We start from the raw sequence: 9,241 nt of genomic DNA on the forward strand, positions 1-9,241 counted from the left end.
AATACTGCAGGACATTCTAAAAGAGAAAAGTACCAGGACTCCAGAAACAGTGGCAGAGAGGCCACAATGAATGGAGCAGAAAGCGAAATGAAGAAGACATACGACAACTAATGACAGAAAAAGAGCACAACAGAAATGAGGCAAAGAAGGTTGGATATAATTTCTAATATAGATGTCCTAGATACACTAACTTAAGGGAAAAAAGAGAGAATTGCAGGCAGAGTCGATCAAGAGGTAGGGTCCACTGAGAGGCTCTTTATAGAAGATATAATTAGCCTGAAGAAGGTTATATGGACCAAAATCAAACATAAGAAAACGGAACTCGGTATGATAGGGAACCAGAGAGTAACAGGGGTAACTAGACCAGTATTTATGGATAAGTTGAACAGACTTCATTTCTTCATTTAATAAATGAAGAAATATAACTAGAAATCCATCCCAGGTGTGAGAAAGTTTGGAAACACCTTAGGTAAATAGCAGGTTGCCCCCCCACAATTCCAAACCATGAGTGTTGGGGAGACCCAAAAATACACAGGTCATTCTGAGGGAGTAAAGGGGAGGAATAGTCTTCAAAAAAAACAGCAGAAGATATAGCTAATAGTGTATCAGGAATTAAAACCCCTATTACTCGCACCACTCTGCTTGTTTGGAACTTGTTCCGTCCTAGTTTGTATAAAAGCACTGGATCTGAGAGGCACAGACAGCTGTCCTGAATATATCAGGACATAGCACAGTGGTCATCTTTAATTTCCTATTAACTCAATCAGGATCCCTGTATGGCTCATACTGTTGTATCATGACTGATCTTAGTTAAATCTGACTTGTTTGATTGCTGCTTATTATTGACAGATTTTATTCAAAACTGTAAGGTTGCTGGTATCAAGTTGAGGAGCATAGACAACTATACTGAAAATGACAATGATTCACTGTGATATCCATTCTGATTTGATTACTACCTGTTTTTGTAGCTCTACACTATCTACAAAGTTGTATTTCTGATAATCCTGTTATGTACTGACATGTTCAATTATACTTTATTTGATGATATAGCCAATTCTATTGATGATAACAAGAAACAGCACAGTAACCATGGTAGGACTCCTTATACAGCAGATTTATATGTCTTTTTAGTTTTATATGTCTATAGGAAAAAGTTTAGTTCTGTCCTGCTTTGTTCTGTTTCTCCCTCTAATATAGAAAGGATAGAAATACATGTTAAGACTCATGCTTACATAAGACCTATAAACAGTTTACGAGAAATGATCTGATGACACATGATGAAATGAACAAATACTTTGAAGGAAAGAAAGGGGCACTGCAGTACCCAATGCTGATTCCAGAATGTTATGATGTGAAATCCAGCAATATTATTATTTTTTATTTTATTTAAAAGGAAAAAGAGAAAAAACAAAACAAAACAAAGTGGTGTAAGGGTACAAAAATATAGAACTACAAAAAAAAAAAACCAGTAAGAAATCACCAGTTAATAGATTACACATTATCATCCTAGAGATAGTTGCTCAAGTCACAGTATCAAAGACAGACTCTATGGTAACTACTATTAAGTTGGGTTATTTGGTGGTGAAGTACTAGGGTGCTTTGACCTGTATTGTTATGTTGTTATGTCCTCTTTTATCTCAATCTCTCCCTTATTCATTAAAAAAATTATTTAGTTATTTTTTATGGTTTTTTTAATTAAGGGGAAAAATTTTTTAAATCAGCAATATTATTAATCTTTGTTCAGAAGGCTTTGAATCTAATAAGTTGTGTTAGGTCTCAACATAAATGAAGATAAGGATAAATGCGTACATGTCTAAGTGTATAGGATTGATAGCCATAACACTTAGTTTTTGTTGGATAGTTGAAGAGAACTGTTTGCAGTCTCTCTGGTTGAATTCCCATTTATATGTTCCATTTGTGTATCTTGAACAACTATTTATGGGGGGAGAATATGTATACATCAACTAGTGATTTATTACTGTTTATTTCTTTTCTTTGAAAGTATGTACTTTTTCTGCTAGTTTTCTATTTTGTTTTGTCTTTCTTTAAATAAAAATAAAAGATCCATGAATCTGGACAGGTAGCTTGTTCAGCGTTCCATTAAGGGCACATGGAGAAGCTTTTATTAGGTGTTTTAGGGAACAAGACCAAGAAAATAACTGATGAACTAAAGTGAAAAGCTTCTAGCACTTAGTTGGTGCTTTCTGATTGGTTAGTCTTAAATTTCCTTCTGTGTGATATGATCAAAATATAAAGCAAATATATAAGTGTAAAAACTATTATTACAGAGAGATACATTTCTTCTCAAACCCCTCAAGATCTTCCTCCTTGCTTGGAACACACTTGTCCCATCATTCTGGCCATTTTCTGCAGCAGGTCTGAAAGTCATCTTTTCTGAGTGTGATTGTTTCTCCTCTGCGACGCCCCTCTGCCATGGCACCCGGCCTTGGAACCAGACAGTTATGGACTGAAACCTCCACACACTGTGAGCTAAATAAACACTTTCTCCTTTACTTCTGGGTGTTGGATATTTTGTCTCAGCAATGAGAAAAGTAGCAAAGATAAGGTCATGTTGACTTTGAGGAAAAGTCAGGAGTTACAGGGTGTCAGATATGACGAATAAGGTGAAAGGGGACACGGGGTCACATTTTGACAGCCTGCCTTTCTGTTGGATGGCACGTGGCAGCAACATTCACTATATTTTTTAATCACACTTGGTAAAGACTCTCAGAAAGAGAACCTCCAGAACTGCTTCAGAAAGTGGGAAGAATTGTAAGATAAGTGTCTGCAAAGCAAGTGAGAGGCATCTAGGGAGGATTAATGGCAATGTGTCTTTTACTGCAATACACTTTTAAAATTTAGTCATTCAGCATATTCTACAATAGCACTTCACACTGTTAACGTGGAACTGGACTTTGGTTTGCTTACACAGAAGCGCGGGGTGCCAAAGTCTCTTTTATCCTAATTGTGCCCAGATTACTCATTTTAACTATTGTATTCCTCCTTGATAATCTGTCTGTGTGACCAGAACTTGACCATGAACTCCTGCAAGGGCCCAAAGCCAGATTCAGGCAAACACTCCCTCTCCTGGCCTTCACCCCCAGACACTGGCAAAGAGCTGGCAGGTACTCAAGAAAGGCTTTGTAAAGCAGAAATTTTAAGCACAGCAATCTGAATTCTCCCCCTCCCCCAGGACATGTAAATATAAATCCCTTAATTTAGAACGTGCCCAGCGTTATCTTGACTCTCTGCAGAGGCGTGGCATGCAAAACACAAACAGAACCCCACTTGCTCGGGCGCCTACCCAGAAAGTAACACGCGCCAGCCCGCGCTGTGTTTAGCAACCAGTGACTTCACCTGGTGCCTATTAGATAAGTGGTGATTGCAATGACTCAGCACGAGTCTCAGGGATCTGAAGGGGGGGAAAGGTCACCCCTATGATAGAGGCCCCCAGGCAGTTGCAAGGCAAGGAGCATCCACCCCAGCATGAGCTGCTGGACTGGACATCCAACTCCCTCACTAGATGATGTGAGGGACGGATGGCACTCAGCTTCTCGAGTTTCAAAGTTCAGCAGGAACGTTGCCTGTTTCTTGATTTCTTTTCTTTTCTCCAAATCTGACTGAAAGATAAAGGGCCGAGAGGAGAGCAGACGCAAATGGGTCTGGTCATGCCAAGAGGGAACTCCCACCTCCATGGTCTGAGGGCCGTCCACTGGCAGCTGGGCTGAAGGGAAAGGGCGTTTCAAAGGGCCGTGGAGGTACACATGAAGGAAAGAAGAGTCAGGATGGGGACTAGGAGAGAGGCTCGCCCCAGTGTGCGTCTGCATTTGTTTATGTACAGACATGTGCTGTGTGGATGTGCATGTGTGTATCTGTGTGTGTGTGTGCCTTGTGCACATGTGTCCAGATGCATGCACATGCGTGTAAATGTGCGTGTGTACGTGGGCGTTGATTTTAGGGAAAAGGTGCCTGGTTTTCTGTTAATAATAAGAAGCAGCAGAAGACAGATCTGCCTGGGAGAGACAGGATTTGATCAGATTTGTGCAATGCATGCTGGGCTCCTGTTGCCTTCCTCGCCTGGGTTCCCTCCACAAGCCAGAAAACACATCCAAGAGAACAAATTTTATCAGTGCCAGCCCACAGGACATGGCAGCATCTTAGAGCAGACAGTAAGAGGGACTCGGAGGGTGTGAGTGGATGGGAGGCTACAGCTGGAGGTGCTCGGGGCTGAGGGATTTCAATGAACAAATGGTGCACGGGAGAAGGGAACTGTGGCAGTGAAATCCAGCTGTTAGGAACAAGAAAGCATGAACTTAAGCACACATGCAGAAGACAACAAGGTTTCCCAGCCTGCCCTTCCTCCCTCAGAAATTGGACTGCTACTATAGGGAGCCCTTGCCAGGACTTCAGAAGGGCAGGAACTGAACATCCCCGCATCAGGAAGGAGCGAGGCACAATCACCTGCAGACAGCCAGGGTGCTTAAGCAGTCCCTGGCCTGAGACCTTCGCAGCCCATAAGGGACAGGGCCTGGGCGACCTTCATTCTGGAGGAGACACACTCAGGTTCCCACACATTTGCCACAAACTAACATGGTGATTGCATCCACCGAAAGAAAAACACGTTTGAAATCTGAATTAAGATTAGTATCTTCAAAGGAACTTGAGAGAGAAGACTGCTGTCAAAAGAAAGCCAAGCATTTCTGCAAACTAAAGAAGTACTTTTTAAAAACTTCAATGGATGGGCCAAAAGATGGCAGAAAAAAAGAAACAGAGAGAGAGAGAGAGAGAGAGAGAGAGAGAGAGAGAGAGAGAGAAAATGACAAAACCAAAAGCAAATTAGAAACTGAAAGATCAAAGAGAGTTTCTCCAAAAATCAGCACAAAGGGGCAAAGAAATAGAAACTACAGCAGCAAGCAAACAAAAACAGAGAAATCCAATGCAGAAGTTTCGATAGCTGAAAGATTCCCGGCACAGAGGAAAGGGAGCAGCAGGTTGTACAGCAGTCACACTCAGCAGCAAAGACAGATTCTGTCAACAGACATCAGGAGGCAGGGCCCAGTGCCTGCCAGGAAGGACCCCACCCCACCTGCTGGGTTTGGGGCCACACCTGAGCAGCTGGGAGTCCCACACACATACACACACTGGGTTCGGTCTTCCCAGAACAGCTGCACCCATGAGCAAGCAAATGTGGGTAAGAGGTGCCCACTTCCTCCAGGGGCCAGACCCTTGAGTGCCTGGCAGAGGATGCTGGGTGTGGGGTGGTTGGACTCTCCTGCTGTCCATCCTTCCGCCTTGCTGTCCACTGGTGCTGGGCTCAGGAGGGCACTCAATGTGCACACTAGCATGAGTGACCAGATACAGGGAGATCATCCAGCATCAGGAGTACAGGGAATTTCCCAGAAGCCTCTGAAAGCACATAAGAGAGGTGCTGATCCCCAGAAGTATTCAAATCCATAGCACATAAACCAAAGAGAACAGAGCAATGTCTTCAGAGCAGAGGGCTGTGGAGCTGTGTCCCTCACACAGTCACCAGCCTCCTCTCAGGAAGGGGAGGACAAAAGGCAGAGAAGGGAGGAGGAAAGGAAGTCAAGGACCTCATGGAGGTGCCACACAGATTACTAAAAGGGAGATGAAAGAACCCCAGATTCTCCTTCTCTCCTGAGACAGGATAGGAGTGTGGTTTGGCTGACACCCGACTCACTCTTCTTCCTCCTTCCCTGAGTCCCTGTCTCTGTATCCGCTCTGATGTTACTTCATGGCCACTTTCCCGGACACTCTGACAAGAGATGCCCCTTCCAGATTCCTGCCACCCAGACTCTGTCACCTCTCTGATGCAGCTTTGGGGATAGTGTTCCTAATGTGGCAGAGATCGGGCAGGGATCCAGGCTGTTAGTATCCCTGACCTCCTTGAACCCCAGTAAGCCATGAGGAACACAGCTAGCATTTGCGTGAGGACACTGCAGCTGTCCTGGACCCTCACATAAGCTCCCTACCACAGCCAACTAGAATTTGAACCAAGCAGAATTGAATTTGGACCTGTGCAGGCTCTGACCAGAAGGCTAGTGGTTAGACCAATTTGAACCAATCAGCAGGTTTGAATTTGGACCAGTCACGGGAGAGTGGCAGCTATATAAGTACCACACTTGCTCCCAGTTTATGAGTTCCTCTAGCAGGCTCCAACTTGTCCACTGAGGCGCCTGGTGTGTGCATTGGGATTTGTTCAAATAGAGCCTCCCTTGGGTGTACCTGTGTAGCTGCTTATAATTCTGCTTGGGATTCTTATCTCAAGCAGGGTGGAGACCACAGTTGCTTTAGAGAAGATCTATGAATACCAGGAGCCCTTTGCCCTGAAGAGCACTGGAGAGCAGCAGCTGAGAAAGAGATCTTGGTCCTCAGAGCCCAGAGCCTCTACTCATGACTGCGTGAGCAAAAGAACCCTCAACTGGTAGGTGACAAGGATTAGGTAAGAGCACCATTCAGCAAGGTGACATTTAGGAATCTAAAGAGAGTAACTCAGGAAGCCTCAGCGGGCAGGTGGGCAATGCCTCCTGTTATTCCCTCGTCGTGATGGTCACAGGAAGGGAAGAAGAGAGGGAGAGGACATGTCCAGGTGATTTCAGGATGGAACTTTGATGCCCCCAGAGCCAAAGCAGAGAGAGTGAGGGAAGGAGAGGAAAGAGGGAGTCAAGGGTGGAAGAAATTACATGGGAGGAAGCTTGTGGTGGTCCAGGTCAGAGGCAGAACCTTGCCTCGCACATGCAAGGCCCTGGGCTTGAATCCCAACCAGGAAAAACCAAGTAAGAGGGAGAGGGGAAAGGAAGGAAAAGAAGAAGGCAGGGCTGGAGGGAGGAAGGATGGGAAATACAAGGAAGGGGACAGGGAGGACAGAGTCAAAAAGGCTAAGCCAGGCATGTGGCACACACCTGTAACCCCAGCACTCTCAGAGACTGAGATGGGTGGATCATGAGTTATAGCTCAGGGTTAAAGGAATGTAGCAATCTAGTGAGACCTGTCTCCTTGATCCCAGAATTCCAGCCTCTGAGTACCGGAGAAATGCATTCCTGAGAGGTAGTGAATTCCCATTCTGGGCTGTTTTGTCATAGCAGCCTATATGATAGTAACATTTGTGACTTCAAAGAAAACCCTGACAGTGAACTGCAGAGTAACTTCTCTCATCAATGCATTCATTCTACAGCATGTGAACAAGATTAATTCTATATAGGATGCCCATGTAAATTCTTAAACCAAAGACCATCCCTGAAAAGGGAAGAGCAGGAGAATTAGAACAGGATTCTCATGAACTGATTTTAGCCTTTGACAAGGATCGTGCTGCTGACATCCCTCATCTTCCACTGCCCCACCCCCTTCCTTTCAGCCATCAAATCCTGCAAAAATCCAAACCCCAGCCCCAGACAAGCGTGCTCCTCTGAAGTGTGATTCTTTGCAACCTAAATTAGGACAATGATGACCTGAGGACTTGCTGGCTCTGCGGGTGGAGGGTTTCATGTGGTCCCACCCAGAGAATCTGGATGGCAGGTGTGTGAGCAGCACCAAACACATTGCCTTCCACTCACCTTGGTGACTAAATGAAAATCAGATTCGAAGTGTAGAAAAAGCCTGCTCCAGTGTTTCTCTGAGTCCCAAACTGAAGTGTGAATGAATTGCCCTGTGTTCCTAGAGCCTGATGTAGATTGATAACAAATCACCCATCAATGCCCAAAAGAGAACAATGCACAGAGTGAACAAGGGTCTTAGAGTTAGGATTACGACCTAGAAGTGCACAGAAAAGACCTTCCTCTCTCATGGAAGCTTCTTTCTAAAGTTAAATTCAAGTTTAAAAAGCCAGATATGGCTGCAATCAATTAAAAATAGTTCAAAAATCCAACCAGTTGGCCCGGTGGCCTTCAGTGATCACTGAGGCTAAAAAGAAGCCACTAAGAACATCATTGATGTGAAACACACTCAAAGGTGTGGACCAGGTGTGTGTCACGTTTGTCCTCAGCCAACCTTGTCCAAAAATCACACACCATCTCCCCAGGTAAGAGGGAAGCACCTGCTGTTGTTCTGGAATGACAAGGAAACAAGCAGAAGTCATCATTTCTGGCCAGAGCCTTGCAGCTGAATAAGTTCTGGGATTTGGTGTGTGACAATAACAGTAGTTTTCAACAACAGGCTATGTAGTGGAAGCCTGCTGGGCTCCCCAGTGTTCTCCCTGAGAAAAGGCGTACCTGTGTAAAGTGACAGAAATGTTAATTAGCTGGAGCATGGTGGATGTTTCACAAAGCACACATATAGCAAATTGTTGAGGTGTGTGCCTTAAATATATGATTTTTATCTGCCAACTATGCCTCAAGCTAGAAAACGCAAAATACTAACAAAGACTAAGAGGTGCTTTAAGATTTATAGGTTTCTATAATTTACATACAGGTGCTTCAGTAGGTGTCATATGAGGTTGTTTTTATAATTATTTTATACTATATATATGAACAGCATACTATCCCCTGTATATGTGTGTCTCAGTAGTTCAGCCAAGTAAAGAGAAAGAAAGACAGAGACAGAGAGACAGAAGACAGAGGAAGGAAAAGAGAGGCAAGAGAATGAGTGACGAGAAAGAAAAAGGAAAGGAGATAGGACCTCAGGAAACCAAATATGCGTACATGTAGGTAATGTCTGATAAAACTGAGGGCTTTCCATTTTTTATTTCCTAGAATTGTTCTGACTTTTGAAAACAAGATATATCAAGTCAGAAATAACTACAAAAAAAGTGTGGGATGAGAACAAGAAGCCAAAACCTCCTGTGAGTCGGCACCATGTGCGGGTTGACTGGGAGAGAGCCAGCCACCAATACCTTCCAGTGAGCGGGCAGAGAGACAGGAAGAGCCAACGTTTGCCCCACCCCATAAGTGACAAGCTGATCTGGAGAAACACAGGCTATGACGATACTAATGAGGTAAAATAAACTTAATGCTTGTAGTGTTTGATGTTTCACTGTCTTTGCAGGCCGAAAGCTGGTAGTCTGATCATCTATTCAGATGATAACAATATGCACTGTAGCATCCATGGGGATCTCCTTCTGAAGATGGTAACTATTGTTAATTCCCTTTCATCTTGTTTCGAACTCCTGTATCATTCACATTATTTTGTTTGGTTGGGTTTCACTCTGTTTTATCTTGTTTGATTTTGTTTCTGATGGCATAGGTAGCTATTTCAAAGATAAGATATATTATGGTAGCCATTTCAG

General features: G+C 43.9%; 1 long non-coding RNA gene across 1 annotated transcript in view; it reads left to right on the forward strand.

The window, feature by feature from the left end:
• LOC134472395 (uncharacterized) overlaps window positions 1–8,993 on the forward strand; it is a 49,318-nt gene extending 40,325 nt beyond the window's left edge. The window contains exons 2-3 of the long non-coding RNA XR_010042201.1: window positions 6,293–6,445; window positions 8,709–8,993. This is a non-coding gene — a long non-coding RNA (uncharacterized LOC134472395). The remainder of the gene's footprint in view (window positions 1–6,292; window positions 6,446–8,708) is intronic.
• Window positions 8,994–9,241: the final 248 nt, after the last annotated feature.

Source organism: Cavia porcellus, unplaced genomic scaffold, assembly GCF_034190915.1.
Source record: "Cavia porcellus strain 051 isolate PalLab524CR breed Dunkin Hartley unplaced genomic scaffold, mCavPor4.1 scaffold_23, whole genome shotgun sequence".
NCBI lineage: Eukaryota > Metazoa > Chordata > Mammalia > Rodentia > Caviidae > Cavia > Cavia porcellus.